This window comes from Canis lupus, chromosome X (assembly GCF_011100685.1).
Source record: "Canis lupus familiaris isolate Mischka breed German Shepherd chromosome X, alternate assembly UU_Cfam_GSD_1.0, whole genome shotgun sequence".
In the NCBI taxonomy this organism is placed as follows: domain Eukaryota; kingdom Metazoa; phylum Chordata; class Mammalia; order Carnivora; family Canidae; genus Canis; species Canis lupus.
In genome coordinates, this window is record NC_049260.1 from 45,894,584 (window position 1) to 45,913,441 (window position 18,858).

Genomic DNA, 18,858 nt, shown 5'->3' on the forward strand with positions numbered 1-18,858 from the left:
GCTACAGCATGGATGAATTTGAGGACATTACACTAAATGAAATTGGTGATCACAAAAAGATAAACACCGTATGATTCTACTTAGATGAGGTACCTTGAGTAGTCAAGTCCATAGAGACAGAAAGGAGAATGGTTTCTGCCAGGGGTCAGGCATAAGTAGTAATGGGAGTTGTTGCTTAATGAGTAGATATTTTTAAGTTTTTCAAGATGAAAAACTCCTGCAAATTGTTTGCACAACAATGTGAATATATTTAACACTATTGAACTGTGTACTTAAAAATGGTTAAAGTGGTAAATATATTATGTGTATTTTACCGCAATTTAAAAAACAATACTATGGAGACAAAATAAAATTGGTGGTTGATAGGGATTTGTAGGGAGGGAGGCTGATGGAGCAAAGGTAATTTTTAGGGTAGATAAAATATTCAGTTTGGTACTGTGGATACATGTCATAATGCATTTGTCAAAACCCATAGAATGCACAAGACAGAATGAACCTAATGTAAACTGTGGAGTTTAGTGAATAATAATATACCAATAACAATTTGTCAGTTGTAAGAAATGTACCACGATAACGCAAGTTGTTAGTAATAGGGCAAACTGAGGAGAGATTGAGGAGGTGAGTGAGAACTCTAAATAATTTCCACTTAATTTTTTGTAAACATAAAACTGATTTAAAAGTATACTTGGGCACCTGGGTGGCTCAGTGGTTGAGCATCTGCCTTTGGCTCAGGTCATGATCGCAGGGATCCTGGGGAAAAAGTCCCGCATCAAGCTCCCTATAGGGAGCCTGCCTCTCCCTCTGCCTGTGTCTCTGCCTTTCTCTGTGTGTCTCTTATGAATAAATAAATAAAATATTTTTAAAAGTATACTAATTTTTAAAATATCTTAGTTGTGATGTAAAATTAAGGTTCTGCAAAATGTTATAATTGGGGAACTAGGCAAAGTATGTTATTTCTTAAAACTGACAGTGAATCTACAATTATCCCGATAAAAAATCTTCAAAAATAACCACACCAATATGTGGAAAATATGAGAGAAAATAAAATGCAAAGACAAAGATATATATATATATATATATATATATATATATATATATATATATCAGGAGATATATCCAAATAATAGGAATTGTAGAAAGAAAGAACAAAAATAAAGAACAGGACATTTATAAATACAACAATTTTTTAGAGTAGAGAGATGTGAATCTTTAGATTAAAAGAGCCTGCTCACCATGTGTCTAGCAAAACAGATGAAGTATAAAACATCCCACCACTAGGCCTATCATCATGACATTTCAAAACAGCATAAATTTTTTTAAAAAATCATAAATCTTCAGATATGGGAAAACAGATTGCTAACAAAGAATGAAAATAATAGCACCCAGCTTCTAATCAGCAACACTACATGCTAAATGCAATACCTTCAAAAATTCAAAAGAACAGATTTTTTGAACATAGAATTCTAAAACCAAACTATCATCCAAATATGAAGATAAAATAATGCAAAAACCCCAAATTTTGCCTTTTTAAAGCAGTTACTTGAGGATGTTTTCCAAAGAAATGCATGATGTCTTCAGTCAGGACTTTTGGGTGCCAGTAACAGAAACCGATTTTAGTTAACTTAAGCAGAAAAGGGACTTATTACAAGGTTATCATTGTAGTTTACAGAATCCTGGAGACATGGACAGGAGAAGGCACAGCTAAGGCCACATTATGGGAACAGCCAGATTAGAATGCTGGTACTGATCCTGCTACCTGCCCTGCTGCAATCCCTGGATGTCACCCTACCACAACCCGCCACTCTGGATGAGGTCTAGCCATCCTCCCGTCTGTTGTCATTCATTTGTGGTCAATGTTGGCATTGTTTTACTTACACTCTTCAATCCATGGCACATTACTTTCCCCAGTTCATTGGGGACTCTCTTTTGCTTTATCTCATTGTATTATTATTTTTACCTTTTGATTCCCATCCCCACTTCCATTCTACTGCACACCTCAGTGAGCTACTTGAGTGTATTTCATGTATATAGACTTCTTTTTTGTGTGTGTGTGTGTGTGTTTTTGTATATAGACTTCTAATCCATCTTTCATATGTTTATTTAGATATAACCCATGAAAATAGATATACCCATGAAAATAGTGTTTTTAAAATAATTACATAAATGGTGTTATGCTGTAATCTCATTCTGTTTTTTACTTTTCACTCAACACTAGGCTTTGAAGACTTATCTGTGTGACTGTAGTAAATTTAGGTCATTTCTTTTTATTGTTTAATATTTTCTATCATATAAATATGCCACAGTCTGCTTATCTGGTCCCATTGTGATGGACACCTAGATTGTTCCCAATTCTTCACTATCACAAACAATGCTATAACAAACAACCTCAGCTATATTCCCTTAAGGACCTGTATGAGAATTTCTCTGGAAGATGTTCTCAGGGGGGACATTTTGGGGTTGTAAGATCTACACGTATTTAATTTCAGGAGATACTGCCAAATTAATCTCTGGAATACCTGTACCAGTTTACACTCCCATCCACAGTTTTCCTTCTCACATCCACATCAGCATTGATAATATATGAATTTCTACATATTGCCATCCTTGTAGCACTTTCTCACTGTTATTTTAATTTTCATTTCCCAATTTATTAGCAGACTTGAAAATATCAATATATTCAAGTTTACCTCTGTAAATTACTCTCCATATCCTATGCCTTGTTTCCTTTTGGGTTTACTGCCTTCTTTTTCAGTTATTAATCTTTTGTCATTTTTGCACATTGCAAATATATTCTCCTAATCTATCACCTATCTGTTGATTTTTATATTCCTGTCTCCTTTGTGTTTATGACTACAGATGCAAAGCCATAAGTAGAGTATTCAACCCTTGCTGCCTGGTGGACAGGGAAAGGAAGTATCTATCTTCAGTTTCCACAGTAGGAAGTAGGGCCCTGCCTCCCACCAAGACTCAAACTAGGGAAGAATCTTCTAAAACAAGATGGAGATTTAGATGCTAGGCAGTCACTAGGGTTCACTCCTTTGGTTGTCCAACATTCATGTATACCCTTAGTCCCATATTTACACTAAAAGGCTTCCACTTAATATAGTGCAAATAGAACTCATATAACCAAAAATATGCTTGTGTCCTCTCCAAAGGAAGACAACCAAAATCATGAGTTAGAATGCTTTCAGATGCAAGCAACAGAAAACCCAATTGAAATTGGTTTAAGTAATAAATGCAATTTATTGGCTCATTTAATTGAGAAGTTCATAGGTAGGGCAGACTTCAGGCATGGTATGATCAGTAATATGGTCCCGTTTCTCTGTGGCCCTCTTGATTCTGGCTTCTTCATTTGTCAGCTCCATCCTCAGGTATGCCTTTCATATGTTCACAAGATGGCTAACAGCACCAATCAGACAACCTGCTTCTTTGCTCATATCTAGGAAAAAAAACAGGTCAATTATTTTCCTCAAAAGCTGTAAAAAATCCTAATCCTCAGTGTGATTTAATCACCCCTGAAACAATTATCACTGTGGCAAGGAAGGTAAAATTGCTCAGATTGGTTTATTCACATAGGCTTATACCTAGAGCTGATGGTGTGATCAATCCCACTCAAACTGCATAGTTGTTATACAATGGAGGAAGAGAGGAATGGATGTTGAAGAATGATCACAATGTCCACTACAAGAGAGTAAACTAGGAAACAGTATGATATGGTGCCCAATCCAGAAGAGTAATTAATGTTCCAGAATCACAGCTATGCCACAAGGCCTACAGAGTAATCAGTCCAAATTGGAGTAGGAAGACAAAAGGCTCCAAGAAGAAGGCATCTGGTAAAAACAGGGATTCAAATGATTTTATACCTCCTTGAGAATTTAGAACAACTTGAGAAGGTAATAAATTGGAAAATTCAAGGGAAAAGGGTAATTAGAAACCTCAGGGGAAACAAATTGTAGAATAAAAGAAATGTAATTTCAGTACACTCATTAGGTCTTTGTGGAACAATATGTACATACTCATAATAGTGTAAATACTTTATTGACTTTAAACTTTCAGAATGACCTATTGGCAAAGTATGGATGATTTAATTGTGGTTACAAAACAGAGTGTAAATATTACTAACCTTATTAAGAAAAACATAAAAGTACAGATGACAGAAGAGAGATAGAGAGAGGGAGTATAAGTCTACTATTAAAGGTACAAAGGTAGGGAATATTAGATATATAATTAGTGATATGGCTATACTAAGGGCATTAGAGGAGGGCAGTTGAGTAGTATAAATACCATTATGTTAGTAGAAAATGACTAAAATTGATAAATAAGTTGATAAATAGAAAATATCTGTATATTATTTAGAGATATGGTAGACAATTACCAGAAGGATAAATTAAAAAATATCTAAATGTTAAAAGTAAGCTAGTAGACTTCCAGGTCAAGTTGGCAGACTTACCACATGTTTATTTCCACTCCTTCTTGAGACTGCTAAAAAGACAGTACGGGAAAAGGGAAAAGGTACAAAAACACAATGATGAAGAGAATGGGAGGGGGGTCTATCAGCAAAAAAGAAGATATTAGAATAGATTTCTGGGAGATAGGAATTAAATGGAGGAGTGGTGACTGAAAAAAGAATAGTGGAGGATGCCATAGCTGGGAGTATGCATGGAGGTGATGTGATGAAGGAAGGACCTGATCTTTCTCTGCAGTAACCTTGAATGTCTTGGGTCTTGACAACATCAGGTATGATGAAGGGTGGGAATGAGATGTGAGGCTGAAAACAGTTTAATTGAAAGGCTGAATATAAAATCATTGACTTATCCCCTTATGCACAATGCACAGCAGCTAGGTATCTACTCATTAGGCAAAAACCAGAGGGTTCTGCTCTAAGGAAACTAAACAACCTCAGGGAAAATATTTTTGCTTTCTGACATTCAGAGACTCTGCAGCATAGCAGTCAGTTTTCCTTCAATCATTCTAAAGGAAAGTCACCAGTTGCCTACCTCTTTCCTCACACACAGAGCTTTCAATCATATTTTTATTGCTGCATTCTTAAATACCAGTCAACAACCATGGATTGATAAGTATTTGAGAAAATTCTGCAACATGAAAGAAAGAGACAAAAATAAGTGATGGAAGTAAACAATCTCAAAGGAAGTAGGTATTTCAAATAAGAGAAGGAAATATAAAAATGCCTCTAATCATCTCCTTCAGAGATTTAAGGTGGTAACACATCCATAAAATATGAACAAAATGCTCTAAGAAAGGAGAAGAGAACATTAATGAATACTTCAAAATTATGAGTGTGATTGCCAAAATGAAAGGAAATGCAATAGAAAGATGGGAAGATAAAGTCAAATTTTCTTCCAGAAAATAAAAAGAAAGACAAAAAGAAGAGATGGAGAGAGCTGTGAAGGGAGGAAAGAGGAAGACAGGGAGAAAAAGTGAGGGAGGGAGATGGAAAATAGGAGAGAAAGGATAAACTATAAGAGATCAATCCAGGAGGTTTAACATCTAATGTTAAGGAGTTCCACGAGAGAACAAAGGAGAGGAATGCATCAAAGACATGATATAAGAGAATTTCTCAGTGTTAAAGGACTTTAGAAGAGGTTGGGAAGATGGTGGTGGAGAGTAGGACCCTATGCTCACCTTGCCCCATGAATTCTAGATAAACTATCATATCTTCCTAAATACCCCAGAAATCGACCTAAGGACCGGCAGAACAAACTCCAAAACCAAAGTCAGAGAGGAGGCTTCATCAAAGAAGGTAAAAAGGGTGGAGACATGGTTTGGGAGAGAAATGTATCATCACCTCCAAAATGGGGGAGGAAGCCATGGTTGCAGAGAGGGCAAGAGACAGACTAGCACACATGGGAGCCCAAATAGGGAAGACAAATCTCCATAGCAATTGGCTTGGAAAGTGAGAGGAGCTGAATTTTGTTAGTTCTTGCAACAAGTGGGGCTTAAAAGCAAGAGTATTAATGATCAACAGGTTTGGTTCTGAGAGGGCATGGAGGGCATTGGGGCTCTTTTTGAAGAAAAGGCAGAGCAAATGACCCATGGACATACAGCATGGAAACAGTGATTGGAGGAGCACTTGGAGCACGCAGTGGGGAGGTTATTTGCTCATCTTGGAACATGTTGAGAGAGGCAGCATTCACAGAGAGAACCCTCAACTGGGGAAGGGGTTGGGGTGGGAGAGGAGACCTGGCAGGTGCCATTTCCCTCTGGATAGGCACAGGGCCACCTGTGGGAACCAATATAGTGCCTACACTCACTACTTAACTTGTTTAGAAAAACTCCTTCTGCCCCCCTCAGTCTGGTGAAACCGCCCTTTCCCAGTCATGCTTCTTCAGACCCAGCATGGTGGGCCCCCTACTCCAGAATAACTGCCCAAACCTCCTGCTAACACTGTATCTCCCAACCCAGGAACTTTGTATGGCTTCAGTTCTGGAGGTGGTGGTGACAGGATTCATTTCACAAGCAGACCAGAGCACACCTAGGTAAAACTTACCCCTTTGAGGCCAGGAACCAAACACTGCTCCAAACAGGCAAAGAGAGCCTCTGCAGTTGACTGGTCTGAAGGCTAAAGTGGCCAACACCCAACAGCAGAGCACTAGCAGCACACATTGGAGACACTCCCTGAAAGGCCAGGTCCTGGGGAACAGTGGACACTATACTGCAGGGCACCAGAAAATATCTTCTTCATAAAGCCATTAACTTCAAGAACAGAAGATGTAGATGACTTTCCTAAAACATAGAAACACATGCAGACGCTTAGACAAAATGAGAATATAGAGGAATTTGACCCAAATAAAAGAACTAGACAAAACCATGACCAGAGATCTAAGGAAAAAAGATATCTATATCTGTATCTATATCTATGTCTATATCTATATATAACATGCATGATAGAGAATTTAAAGTAATGATGATAAAGATACTCACTGGACTTGAGGAAAGAGTAAAAGACATCAGCGAGACCTCTAACACAGGGATAAGGAATAACAGAAGAGATAAATAAATAGAATGAGAAATATACTTGATAGAATGAACAGCAGGCTAGGAAAAGCAAAGGAAAGAATTAATGACCTAGAAAACAGAGTAATGGAAAGTAACCAAGTTGAACAAAAGACAAAAAAAGGATTCTGCAACATGATAATAGACTTAGGGGACTCAGTGACTCCATCACCTGTTATTGCATTCATATTATAGGAGCTCCAGAAGGGGAAGAGAGAGAAAATGGGGTACAACATTTATTTGAAGAAATAATAGCTGAAATATTCCCTAATCTAGGGAAGGAAACAGATATCTAAATCTAGGAGGCACAGAGAACCCCCAACAAAATCAACAAAAGTGGATCCACACTAAGACATACTATAATTAAAATGGCAAAATGTACTGATGAAGAAAAAAATTTAAAAGCATCAATAGTGAAAGGGAATAAAGGGGAAAGGAGAAGAAAATGAGTGGGAAATATCAGTGAGGGTGACAGAACATGAAAGACTCCTAACTCAAGGTAATGAACAAGGGGTAGTGGAAAGGGAGGTGAGCGGGGGGTTGGGGTGACTGGGTGACGGGCACTGAGGGGGGCACTTGACAGGATGAGCACTGGGTGATAAGCTCTATGTTGGCAAATTGAACTCCAATTAAAAAAAATAGCATCAAGACAAAAGAAGACAGTTACATACAAGGGAAAGCCCATAAGGTTAGCAGGGGATTTCTCAGCAGAAAGAGGCAAGCCAGAAGGGAAGGGAGTGGCATGATAGGTTCAAAATGCTAATGAGAAAAATCTACAGCCAAGAATACTTTATCCAGCAAGGCTATCATTCAGAATAGAAGAAGAGATAAAGAATTTCTCAGATAAACAAAAACTAAATGAGTTCATAACTACAAAACCAGCCCTGTAAGAAATATTAAAGGGAACTCTGAGTCGAAAGGAGAGGTCAAAAGTGACTGTATAATGATAGGAAAACACAAAAGTAGTAAAAATGAATATTCCTGTTAAAAAACCAGTTCAGAAACTCACAAAACAAAAGGATGTAAAATACAACAACATATACCAAAAACATGAGGAGGAGAGGAGTAAGAATGGGTTCAAACTTAAATAACCATCAAATTAATATAGACTACTATATAGTAGAAGAGATTATATCCAAATTTTGTGGATAACCATACATCAAAACCCACTAATGAATTTGCAAAGAATAAAAATAAATCCAAATATATGACTAAAGAAAACAGCAGCCATAAAAGAGAGAAAGACAAGAAAGAATCAGAGAAAATCTTCAAAATCCACCAAACAAATAATAAAATGGCAATAAATATATATCTATAAATAATTATTTTGAATGTAAATGGGCTAAATGCTCCAATCAAAAGATGTAAGGTGACAGAATGGATGAAATAAATAAGACACATCTATATGCTTCCCATAAGAGACTCATTTTAGACCTACAGACACCCGCAGATGGAAAGTGAGGGGATAGAGTAACATCTAGCATGCAAGTGGATATGAAAATAAAGTTAGAGTAGCAATACTTACCTCAGATGAACTAGAATTTAAAACAAAGACTGTAACAAGAGACAAAGTAGGACACTATATAATATCAAAGGGACCAATCCAACAAGAAAATATAACAATTGAAAATATGCACCCGGGGATCCCTGGGTGACACAGCGGTTTGGCGCCTGCCTTTGGCCCAGGGCACGATCCTGGAGACCTGGGATGGAATCCCATGTCGGGCTCCCGGTGCATGGAGCCTGCTTCTCCCTCTGCCTATGTCTCTGCCTCTCTCTCTCTCTGTGTGACTATCATAAATAAATAAAAATTAAAAAAAAAGAAAGAAAATATGCACCCAAAATATTAACACCCAAATATATAAACTGTTAGAAACAAACATAAAGGAACTAACTGATAATAATACAGTAATAGTAGTGGACTTTAACACTCTACTTACATTGATGGACAGATGAACTTAAAAGAAAATCAATAAGGAAACAATGGCTTTGAATAACACACTGGACCGGATGGGGTTAACAGATATATTCAGAACATTCCAACCTAAAACAGCAGAATACACATTCTTTTCAGGTGTACACATAACACTTTCCAGAATAGATCACATATTTGGTCACTAAACAGGCCTCAACAAATACAAAAGAATCAAAGTCATAACATGCATCTTTTCTTTCTTTCTTTTTTTAAAAAAGACTTTATTTATTTGAGAGAGAGAGAGAGAGAGATCATTTACAAGTGAGAGATGGAGGAGGAGAGGGAGAGGCAGACTCCCAGAGGAGTGGAAGCCCAATGGGGGACTGGATTCCAGGACCTCAGTCAGTTGACTGAGCCACCTAGGCACCTCGTACCATGCACCTTTTCTGACCACAATGGTTTGAAACTAGAAGTCAACCACAAGAGAAAATCTGGAAAGAGCATAAATACATGGAGGTTAAATAATATGCCCCTATGCAATGAATGAGTCAACCAGGATATCAATGAAGAAATTTTAAAAGTACATGGAAACAAATGAAAATAAACACACACACACACACACACACACACACACACACACACAAAGAAAATAAAAACACAACAGTCCAAAACCTTTTGGATGCAGTAAATGCGGTACTAAGAGGGAAGTTTATAGCAATACAGGGCTACCTCAAGAAGCAAGAAAAATTTCAAACAACTTAACCCTACACTTAAAAGGACTGGATAAAGAACAATAAACAAAACATAAAACTGGCAGAAGGAAAGCAATAATAAGATTAGAGTATAAATAAATAATATAGAAATGGAAAACATGATAGAATAGATCAATGAAACCAGGAGCTGGTCCTTTGAAAGAAATCAACACAATTGATAAACTTCTAGCCAGGCTCATCAAGAAAAAAGACAAGGCCTCAAATAAATAAAATCACAGATTAAAGGGGAGAAATAAGACCTAACACCATAGAAATACAATTTGAAGAGACTATTATGAAAAACTCTATGCCAACAAATTGGACAACCCAGAACAAATGGATAAAATCCTAGAAACATATAAATTACCAAAACCCAAAAATAAAGAAATAGAAAATTTGAACAGACTGATAACCAGCAAGGGCATTGGATCAGTTATCAAATAACTCCCAATAAACAAAATTCCAGGGCCAGATAGCTTCATAGGCAAATTCTATCAAATAGTTAAAGAAAAATTAATACTATTCTTCTCAAACAGTTCCAAAAAAATAGAAAAGGAAGGAAAACATCCAAATTCATTCTATGAGGCCAGCATTACCCTGACTCTAAAACCAGATAAAGATACCACAAAAAGAGAACTACAGGCCAATATCCCTCATGAACATAGATGCAAAAATCCTTAACAAAATACTAGCTAACTGAATCTAACAACAAATTTAAAATTATTCACCATGATCTTGTGGGATTTATTTCTGGGTTGCAAGCGTGGTTCAATATTTTCAAATCAATCCACATGATACATCACATCAATAAGAGAAAGGATAGGAACCATATGATCACTTCAATAGATGCAGAAAAAGCATCTGACAAAGTACAACATCCGTTCATGATAAAAACCCTCAACAAAGTAGATTTAAAGAAAACATCTCAACCTAATAAAGGCCACTTATGAAAAACCCACAGCAAACATCATACTCAATGGGGAAAAACTCAGAACTTCCCCCTAAGGTCAGGAACAAGACAAGGATGTCCACTCTCATGACTTTTCTCAACACAGTACTGGAAGTCCTAGCCACAGCAATCAGACAACAAAAAGAAGTAAGAGCTATCCAAATTGGTAAGGAAGAAATGAAACTTTTGTTATCTGTAGAAAGTGTGAGCTATATATAGAAAACCCAAAAGACTACCAGAAAACTACTAGAACTGATAAGTGAATTCAGTAGTTACAGAATACAAAATTAACATATAGGATTGTTACATTTCTACATACTAATAATGAAGCAGCAGAAGGAGAAATTAATAACACAATTCTATTTATAATTGTGCCAAAAATAATAATAACAAGATTTATTATTTCTCTAGGAATAAACTTAACCATGGAGGTAGAAGAATTGTACTCTGGAAACTATAAAGCATTGGTGAAAGAAATTGAAGATGACACAAGGAAATGGAAAGACATTCCATGCTATGGATTGGAAGAACAATGTTAAAATGTCTATACAACCCAAAGCAATCTACACATTAAATACAATCCCTATCACGATACCAACAGAAATTTTCACAGAATAAACAATCCTAAAATTTGTATAGAACCACAAAAGACCCCAAATAGCAAAAACAATACTGACAAAGAAAAAGAAAATGGGAGGTATCAAAATTGCAGAGTTCAAGTTATATTCTGGATACTGTAATAGTAAAAACAGTATGATACTGGCACAAAAATAGACACATAGATAATAGAAGTGAACAGAAAGCCCAGAAACAAACCCACAATTATATGGTTCATTAATCTTTGACAAAGGAAGCAAGAATATGCAATGGAAAAGACAGTCTCTTTAAAAAATGGTGTTAGGAAAACTGGATGGCTACATGCAAAAGAATGAAATTTGTCCACTTTTTAACACCATACATGAAAATAACCCCCATATGGATTGAAGACCTAAATGTGAGACCTGAAATTGTAAAAATCCTAGAAAATGACACAGGCTGTTGGTTGTAGCAACAGTTTTCTAGATATATTTCCCGAGGCAAGGAAAACAAAAGCAAAAATAAACTATTGGGACTTAATCAAAATAAAAACTTCTGCACAGCAAAAGAAACAGTCAACAAACTAAAAGACAACCTACAGAATGGGAGAAGATATTTGCAAATGACCTATCAGATAAAGGGCTAGTATCCAAGACCTATAAAGAATGTATTATTCCTGATCAAAACTCTTCAGAGTGTAGGGATAGAGGGAACATTCCTCGACATCTTAAAAGCCATCTATGAAAAGCCCACAGCAAATATCATTCTCAATGGGGAAGCACTAGGAGCCTTTCCCCTAAGATCAGGAACAAGACAGGGATGTCCACTCTCACCACTGCTAGTCAACATAGTACTGGAAGTCCTAGCCTCAGCAATCAGACAACAAAAAGACATTAAAGGCATTCAAATTGGCAAAGAAGAAGTCAAACTCTCCCTCTTCGCCGATGACATGATACTCTACATAGAAAACCCAAAAGTCAGGGATCCCTGGGTGGCGCAGCGGTTTGGCGCCTGCCTTTGGCCCAGGGCGCGATCCTGGAGACCCGGGATCGAATCCCACGTCGGGCTCCCGGTGCATGGAGCCTGCTTCTCTCTCTGCCTCTCTCTCTCTCTCTCTCTCTCATGAATAAATAAATAAAATATTTAAAAAAAAAAAAAAAAAAGAAAACCCAAAAGTCTCCACCCAAGATTGCTAGAACTCATACAGCAATTTGGTAGCGTGGCAGGATACAAAATCAATGCCCAGAAGTCAGTGGCATTTCTATACACTAACAATGAGACTGAAGAAAGAGAAATTAAGGAGTCAATCCCATTTACAATTGCACCCAAAAGCATAAGATACCTAGGAATAAACCTAACCAAAGATGTAAAGGATCTATACCCTCAAAACTATAGAACACTTCTGAAAGAAATTGAGGAAGACACAAAGAGATGGAAAAATATTCCATGCTCATGGATTGGCAGAATTAATATTGTGAAAATGTCAATGTTACCCAGGGCAATATACACGTTTAATGCAATCCCTATCAAAATACCATGGACTTTCTTCAGAGAGTTAGAACAAATTATTTTAAGATTTGTGTGGAATCAGAAAAGACCCCGAATAGCCAGGGGAATTTTAAAAAAGAAAACCATATCTGGGGGCATCACAATGCCAGATTTCAGGTTGTACTACAAAGCTGTGGTCATCAAGACAGTGTGGTACTGGCACAAAAACAGACACATAGATCAGTGGAACAGAATAGAGAATCCAGAAGTGGACCCTGAACTTTATGGGCAACTAATATTCGATAAAGGAGGAAAGACTATGCATTGGAAGAAAGACAGTCTCTTCAATAAATGGTGCTGGGAAAATTGGACATCCACATGCAGAAGAATGAAACTAGACCACTCTCTTTCACCATACACAAAGATAAACTCAAAATGGATGAAAGATCTAAATGTGAGACAAGATTCCATCAAAATCCTAGAGAAGAACACAGGCAACACCCTTTTTGAACTCGGCCATAGTAACTTCTTGGAAGATACATCCACGAAGGCAAAAGAAACAAAAGCAAAAATGAACTATTGGGACTTCATCAAGATAAGAAGCTTTTGCACAGCAAAGGATACAGTCAACAAAACTCAAAGACAACCTACAGAATGGGAGAAGATATTTGCAAATGACATATCAGATAAAGGGCTAGTTTCCAAGATCTATAAAGAACTTCTCAAACTCAACACCAAAGAAACAAACAATCCAATCATGAAATGGGCAAAAGACATGAACAGAAATCTCACAGAGGAAGACATACACATGGCCCACAAGCACATGAGAAAATGCTCCGCATCACTTGCCATCAGGCAAATACAAATCAAAACCACAATGAGATACCACCTCACACCAGTGAGAATGGGGAAAATTAACAAGACAGGAAACAACAAATGTTGGAGAGGATGCGGAGAAAAGGGAACCCTCTTGCACTGTTGGTGGGAATGTGAACTGGTGCAGCCAGTCTGGAAAACTGTGTGGAGGTTCCTCAAAGAGTTAAAAATAGAGCTGCCTTACGACCCAGCAATTGCACTGCTGGGGATTTATCCCAAACATACAGAGGCAGTGAAACGCCGGGGCACCTGCACCCCGATGTTTCTAGCAGCAATGTCCACAATAGCCAAACTGTGGAAGGAGCCTCGGTGTCCATCGAAAGATGAATGGATAAAGAAGACATGGTTTATGTATACAATGGAATATTACTCAGCCATTAGAAATGACAAATACCCACCATTTGCTTCAAGGTGGATAGACCTAGTGGGTATTAAGCTGAGTGAAGTAACTCAATTGGAGAAGGACAAACATTATATGGTCTTATTAATTTGGGGAATATAAAAAATAGTGAAAGGGAATAAAGGGGAAAGGAGAGAAAATGAGTGGGAAATATCAGTGAGGGTGACAGAACATGAGAGACTGCTAACTCTGGTAAACGAACAAGGGGTCGTGGAAAGGGAGGTGGACGGGGGATTGGGGTGACTGGGTTACGGGCACTGAGGGGGCACTTGACGGGATCAGCACTGGCAAATTGAACTACAATAAAAAATATACAAAAATAATAAAAAATAAAATAAAAAATAATAAAAAGATAAACCATTTAACATTCTAATGAAGATGATCTGGCTTTGAATTTTGGCCCACCTGAAGCTGAAGAGTAGCAGAATCCAGGCAAGAACATAGCTGCACTTAGTATTTATTAGTACCTTATATATGTAGCACCAGAATTGTCATTTGAATTGCAAGTTAAATCTTCTCTATAGTTTGGCTGATTCTCTAAAAACAAAGCAAAACAAAACAGAAAATAACAAGTGTTAGTGAGGATGTGGAGAAATTGGAAACCTGTGCACTTTGGTGGCAATGTAAAATGGTGTAATCACTCTGGAAACAGTATGGTTGTTCCTCAAAAAAATTAAAAATAGAATTACCATATGATCCAGCAATTTCACTCCTGGATATAAATCCAAAATAATTGAAATCAAGGTTTCAAAAGATATTTGTACACTTATGTTCATAGCAAGCATTTTCCACAATAGCCAAAATGCAGAAGCAACTCAAGTGTCCATCAGTGGATGAATGGATAAACAAATGTATTATATTCATGCAATGAGATATTATTCAGGCCTAAAAATGAAGGAAATTCTGACATATGCTACAAAGTAGATGAACCTTGAGGACATTATGCTAAGTGAAATATGCCAGTCATCACTTACATGATGTGTATAGAGTAGTCAAATTCATAGAGACATAAAGTTGAGTGGTGGTTGCCAGGTCCTGGGAGGGGGACATGGGGCTATCCATTCACTTATTGTTTAATGGTTTAAGAGTTTCAGGTATGCAAGTTGAAAAATTTCTTGAAAAAAAAAAAAAGAAAAATTTCTTGAGATTGGTTGTTCAGCATTGTAAATATACTTAACATTACTGAACTGAGGCTGCCTGGGTGGCTAAGCAGTTGAGTATCTGCCTTTGGCTTAGGGCATGTTCCTGATCTGGAGATGGAATCCCGCATCAGGCTCCCTGCGAGGAGCCTGCTTCTCCCTCTGTCTGTCTCTCTGCTTCTTTCTCGGTTTCTCATGAATAAATAAATAAAATCTTTAAAAAAACATTACTGAACCGTACACTTAAGAATGGTTAAGATAGTAAATGTTATGTATATTTTATTTTATTTTTAAATTTTTATTTATTTATGATAGTCACAGAGAGAGAGAGAGAGAGAGGCAGAGACACAGGCAGAGGGAGAAGCAGGCTCCATGCACCGGGAGTCCGACGTGGGATTCGATCCCGGGTCTCCAGGATCACACCCTGGGCCAAAGGCAGGCGCCAAACCGCTGCGCCACCCAGGAATCCCTGTTATGTATATTTTAAACACAGCTATAAAAATTAGAAAAACAAGGGATGATAAAAATAAATTTATGTTTACTTAATTTGACAGCTGAGTAAAAATGGACCAATCCTCAGTAACCACAAACTACCAAAATGCAGCCAAGAAAATACAAACTGAATATACCTATAACCATTATGGAAAATAAATGTATATTAAAATCTCCCCCCAACTTGATATTGTACCATATAGTTACAGTAATGAAAACATTAATGTACTGGTAGAAGGATAGAAACATATGATCAGGGGATCCCTGGGTGGCGCAGCGGTTTGGCGCCTGCCTTTGGCCCAGGGCGCGATCCTGGAGACCGGGGATCGAATCCCACGTCGGGCTCCCGGTGCATGGAGCCTGCTTCTCCCTCTGCCTGTGTCTCTGCCTCTCTCTCTCTCTCTCTCTCTCTCTCTCTCTTTCTCTCTGTGACTATCATAAATAAATAAAAATTAAAAAAAAAAGAAGGTTCAACTTAGGAAAAAAAAATCCCCCCCCCCCAAAAAATAAAATCTCCCCAAAAAGAAAACTCCAGGACCAAATGGTTTCACTGGATAATGTTACCAAACATTAAAAAAAGCCCACCATTTTTACATACACATGGCAGAAGAGGGAATACTTCTCAACTCATTTTATGAAGGCAGAATTATCCAAATACCAAAGAAGACAAAGACTGCATACAAAAAGGAAAACTATAGAGACCAATATCCCTCCTGAAATATAAATTCAAGAATCCCCTCACCAACATTTAACAACTGGAATCCAATAACGTATAAAAAATAGAGTATGTCATAACCAAGTAGGATTTACTACAGGTATACAAGTCTAGTTCAATATTAAAAACTCAGTCAATGCAATCCAGTTAATCAACAGGACATAGAGGACAAATCAAATGATCATATATATAATCACATAGAAGAAAAAAATCATATGAAGATAAACTGTTGATCTTCAGCATTGGCATATAATTTGCACAGAAAAAGGATTTGGCAAAATCCAACATCCATTCATGATTATTTTTGTTACTACACAAGAAACAGAGAGGAATTTCCTCAACTTGAAAAGAGCATCTTAAAAAAAAAAAACATACTTACTGATGTGAGGCTAGGGATGCCTGGCTGGCTCATACCTGGTGCCTGGGTGGCTGCCTTTGGCTCAAGTCATGAAGTTCTGGGATCGAGCCCTGCATCTGGCTCCCTGCTCACCAGGGAACCTGCTTCTCCCTCTGCCCCTTCCCCCTCACTCATTTTCTCTCTCTCAAATAAATAAATAAAATCTATTTAAAATTATATGAGGCTAAATGTTCTCTCTCTAAGACTGAGTACTGAAAGATCTAGCTACTGCAATAAGGCAATTTAAAAAAAGAAAAGTAATACAAATTGTAAAGGAAGAAATTAAACACTCTCTCGACAGATGATATGATTGAAAATGAAGGGAATCTACCAAAAACAACAGAACCTTCCTAGACTAATAAGTGAGTTCAGCAAGGTCACAATACAAGATCAATACACAAAAGTCATTTACATTTCTATGTGTATGAAAAAAATGGAAAACAAAAGATTAAAAGGCAATACTATTTACAATTGCTCCAGAGGAAATGATATATATGCATAAAACTAACAAAAGTGTACAAAATCTGTATGATGAAAATTATGCATTGCTGATGAAAGAAATCAAAGAAGACCTAAATGCCAAGAGCTAGGGGAGAAGCAATCCAGGCCAGCTATCTCATCAATATTCAACTAACAGGAAAGAGGAAGGGTAGAACCATGTGGCCTCTCCCTTACATGCTAAATGAGCACATAATGTACTAGAGAATGACCTAAAGAGACCAATACTAAGACACATTTTAGGGATGCCTGGGTGGATCCATGGTTGAGCATCTGCCCTTGGCTCAGGATGTGATCCTGGGACTTCCACATTGGGCTCCCCTCAGGGAGCCTGCTTCTCCCTCTGCCTATGTCCTTGCCTCTCTCTGTGTCTCTCATGAATAAATAAAATCTCTTAAGGAAAAGACACATTTTGGCAAAATTTTTTTTTAAAAAAATTTTAAAGGGAAAAATCCGGGGCATTTAGGGAACAAAATAGAACTTGTGACTTAGAGCGTTAGGAAATTTAGATTATCATAGACTTTTCAACAGAAACATTTTATACCAGAAGAAAATGGGGTCACATATTTAATATGGTTAGCTATATAGTGATGTGAGCTAAGGATTTTACATCCAGCAAGACTGACTTTCAAGTATAAATGACACACAGAAATTTAACAATTTCTTGCAAATCAATATGCAAGACTCAGAAAATATCATTTCCATGACCCTTTCCTGAAGAAGAGTCAGCTTCAGATAACAAATATATGTTTATAACCAGACATAAGGACTGGTTGTGAGAATTAAATATATAATTATGGTAAAACTAAGAATCAACATGGGTTAAGTGGGAGAGAGTATTTGTAGGCTATATGCTCTGATACTGTAAATATAGTATGCCTATTTTTAAAAATTTGTGGCAGATAAAAGTGGGGTTACATGTACCAAAAATGCTTTACTATCTTCAGTAATTATATTGATAGTATTGTTGGTATAAATGGTAAGCAAGTGAAGAAGACGAAGGATGACAATATTCAACTACAGTCTAGGGATTCACATTTGGGTAATAAAACTGCAAAAAAAATTACAAGGAAGTGATTGTGATAAAATTCAAGATGGTTTCCTACTGGCAGCAAGAGGGTCTATGATTTGAATGTGATACATGGAAGGGGCTTCTTAGGTGACTGGCAAAATTCTATTTCATACCTGTGTAGTTTTCATCTTATAGTAAATTTATTAAGCCATTCATTTATTCCATGTGGTTCTCTATATGTTTTATTTTACAGTATAAAGATTATTCTTAAAAAGAGAATATCAAAAATCAATGTAGAAATTGTCTACTTTCCTCTGTAGCTAGAGTTACCATTTTTCACCCCAAATTTTTTTTAAAGAATCTGACTTGATAAAGTGTTGTAAAGTTGAAAACATTCACAACAATATCAGTTTTGTTTGTGCACAATAGAGGCTTCTGTGTATTGAACAGCTGTTATAAATTGTTAAATTCTTGATATAGATATAGCCTTGGAAATATCATTTGTACAACATTATCTTGTAAGATTCAAAAAACTTAAATTGTTGCAATGTCCTGTTAAAGTCAACTCTAAAAGAAGCCAGTAATTCTTATTGGTTGTCTTATTTAATAAAATCTTTGCCCTGGTAATAATGTTG

General features: G+C 36.9%; 1 long non-coding RNA gene across 1 annotated transcript; it reads right to left on the minus strand.

Moving 5' to 3' along the window:
* Positions 1–3,253: 3,253 nt before the first annotated feature.
* On the minus strand, positions 3,254–15,078 carry LOC111094795. Its single transcript, XR_005385959.1, has 4 exons — positions 14,945–15,078; positions 14,376–14,507; positions 6,509–6,744; positions 3,254–3,439 (listed from the first exon to the last, which is right to left on the minus strand). It is a non-coding gene; the product is annotated as an uncharacterized LOC111094795 (long non-coding RNA).
* Between the last annotated feature and the right edge of the window lie 3,780 nt (positions 15,079–18,858).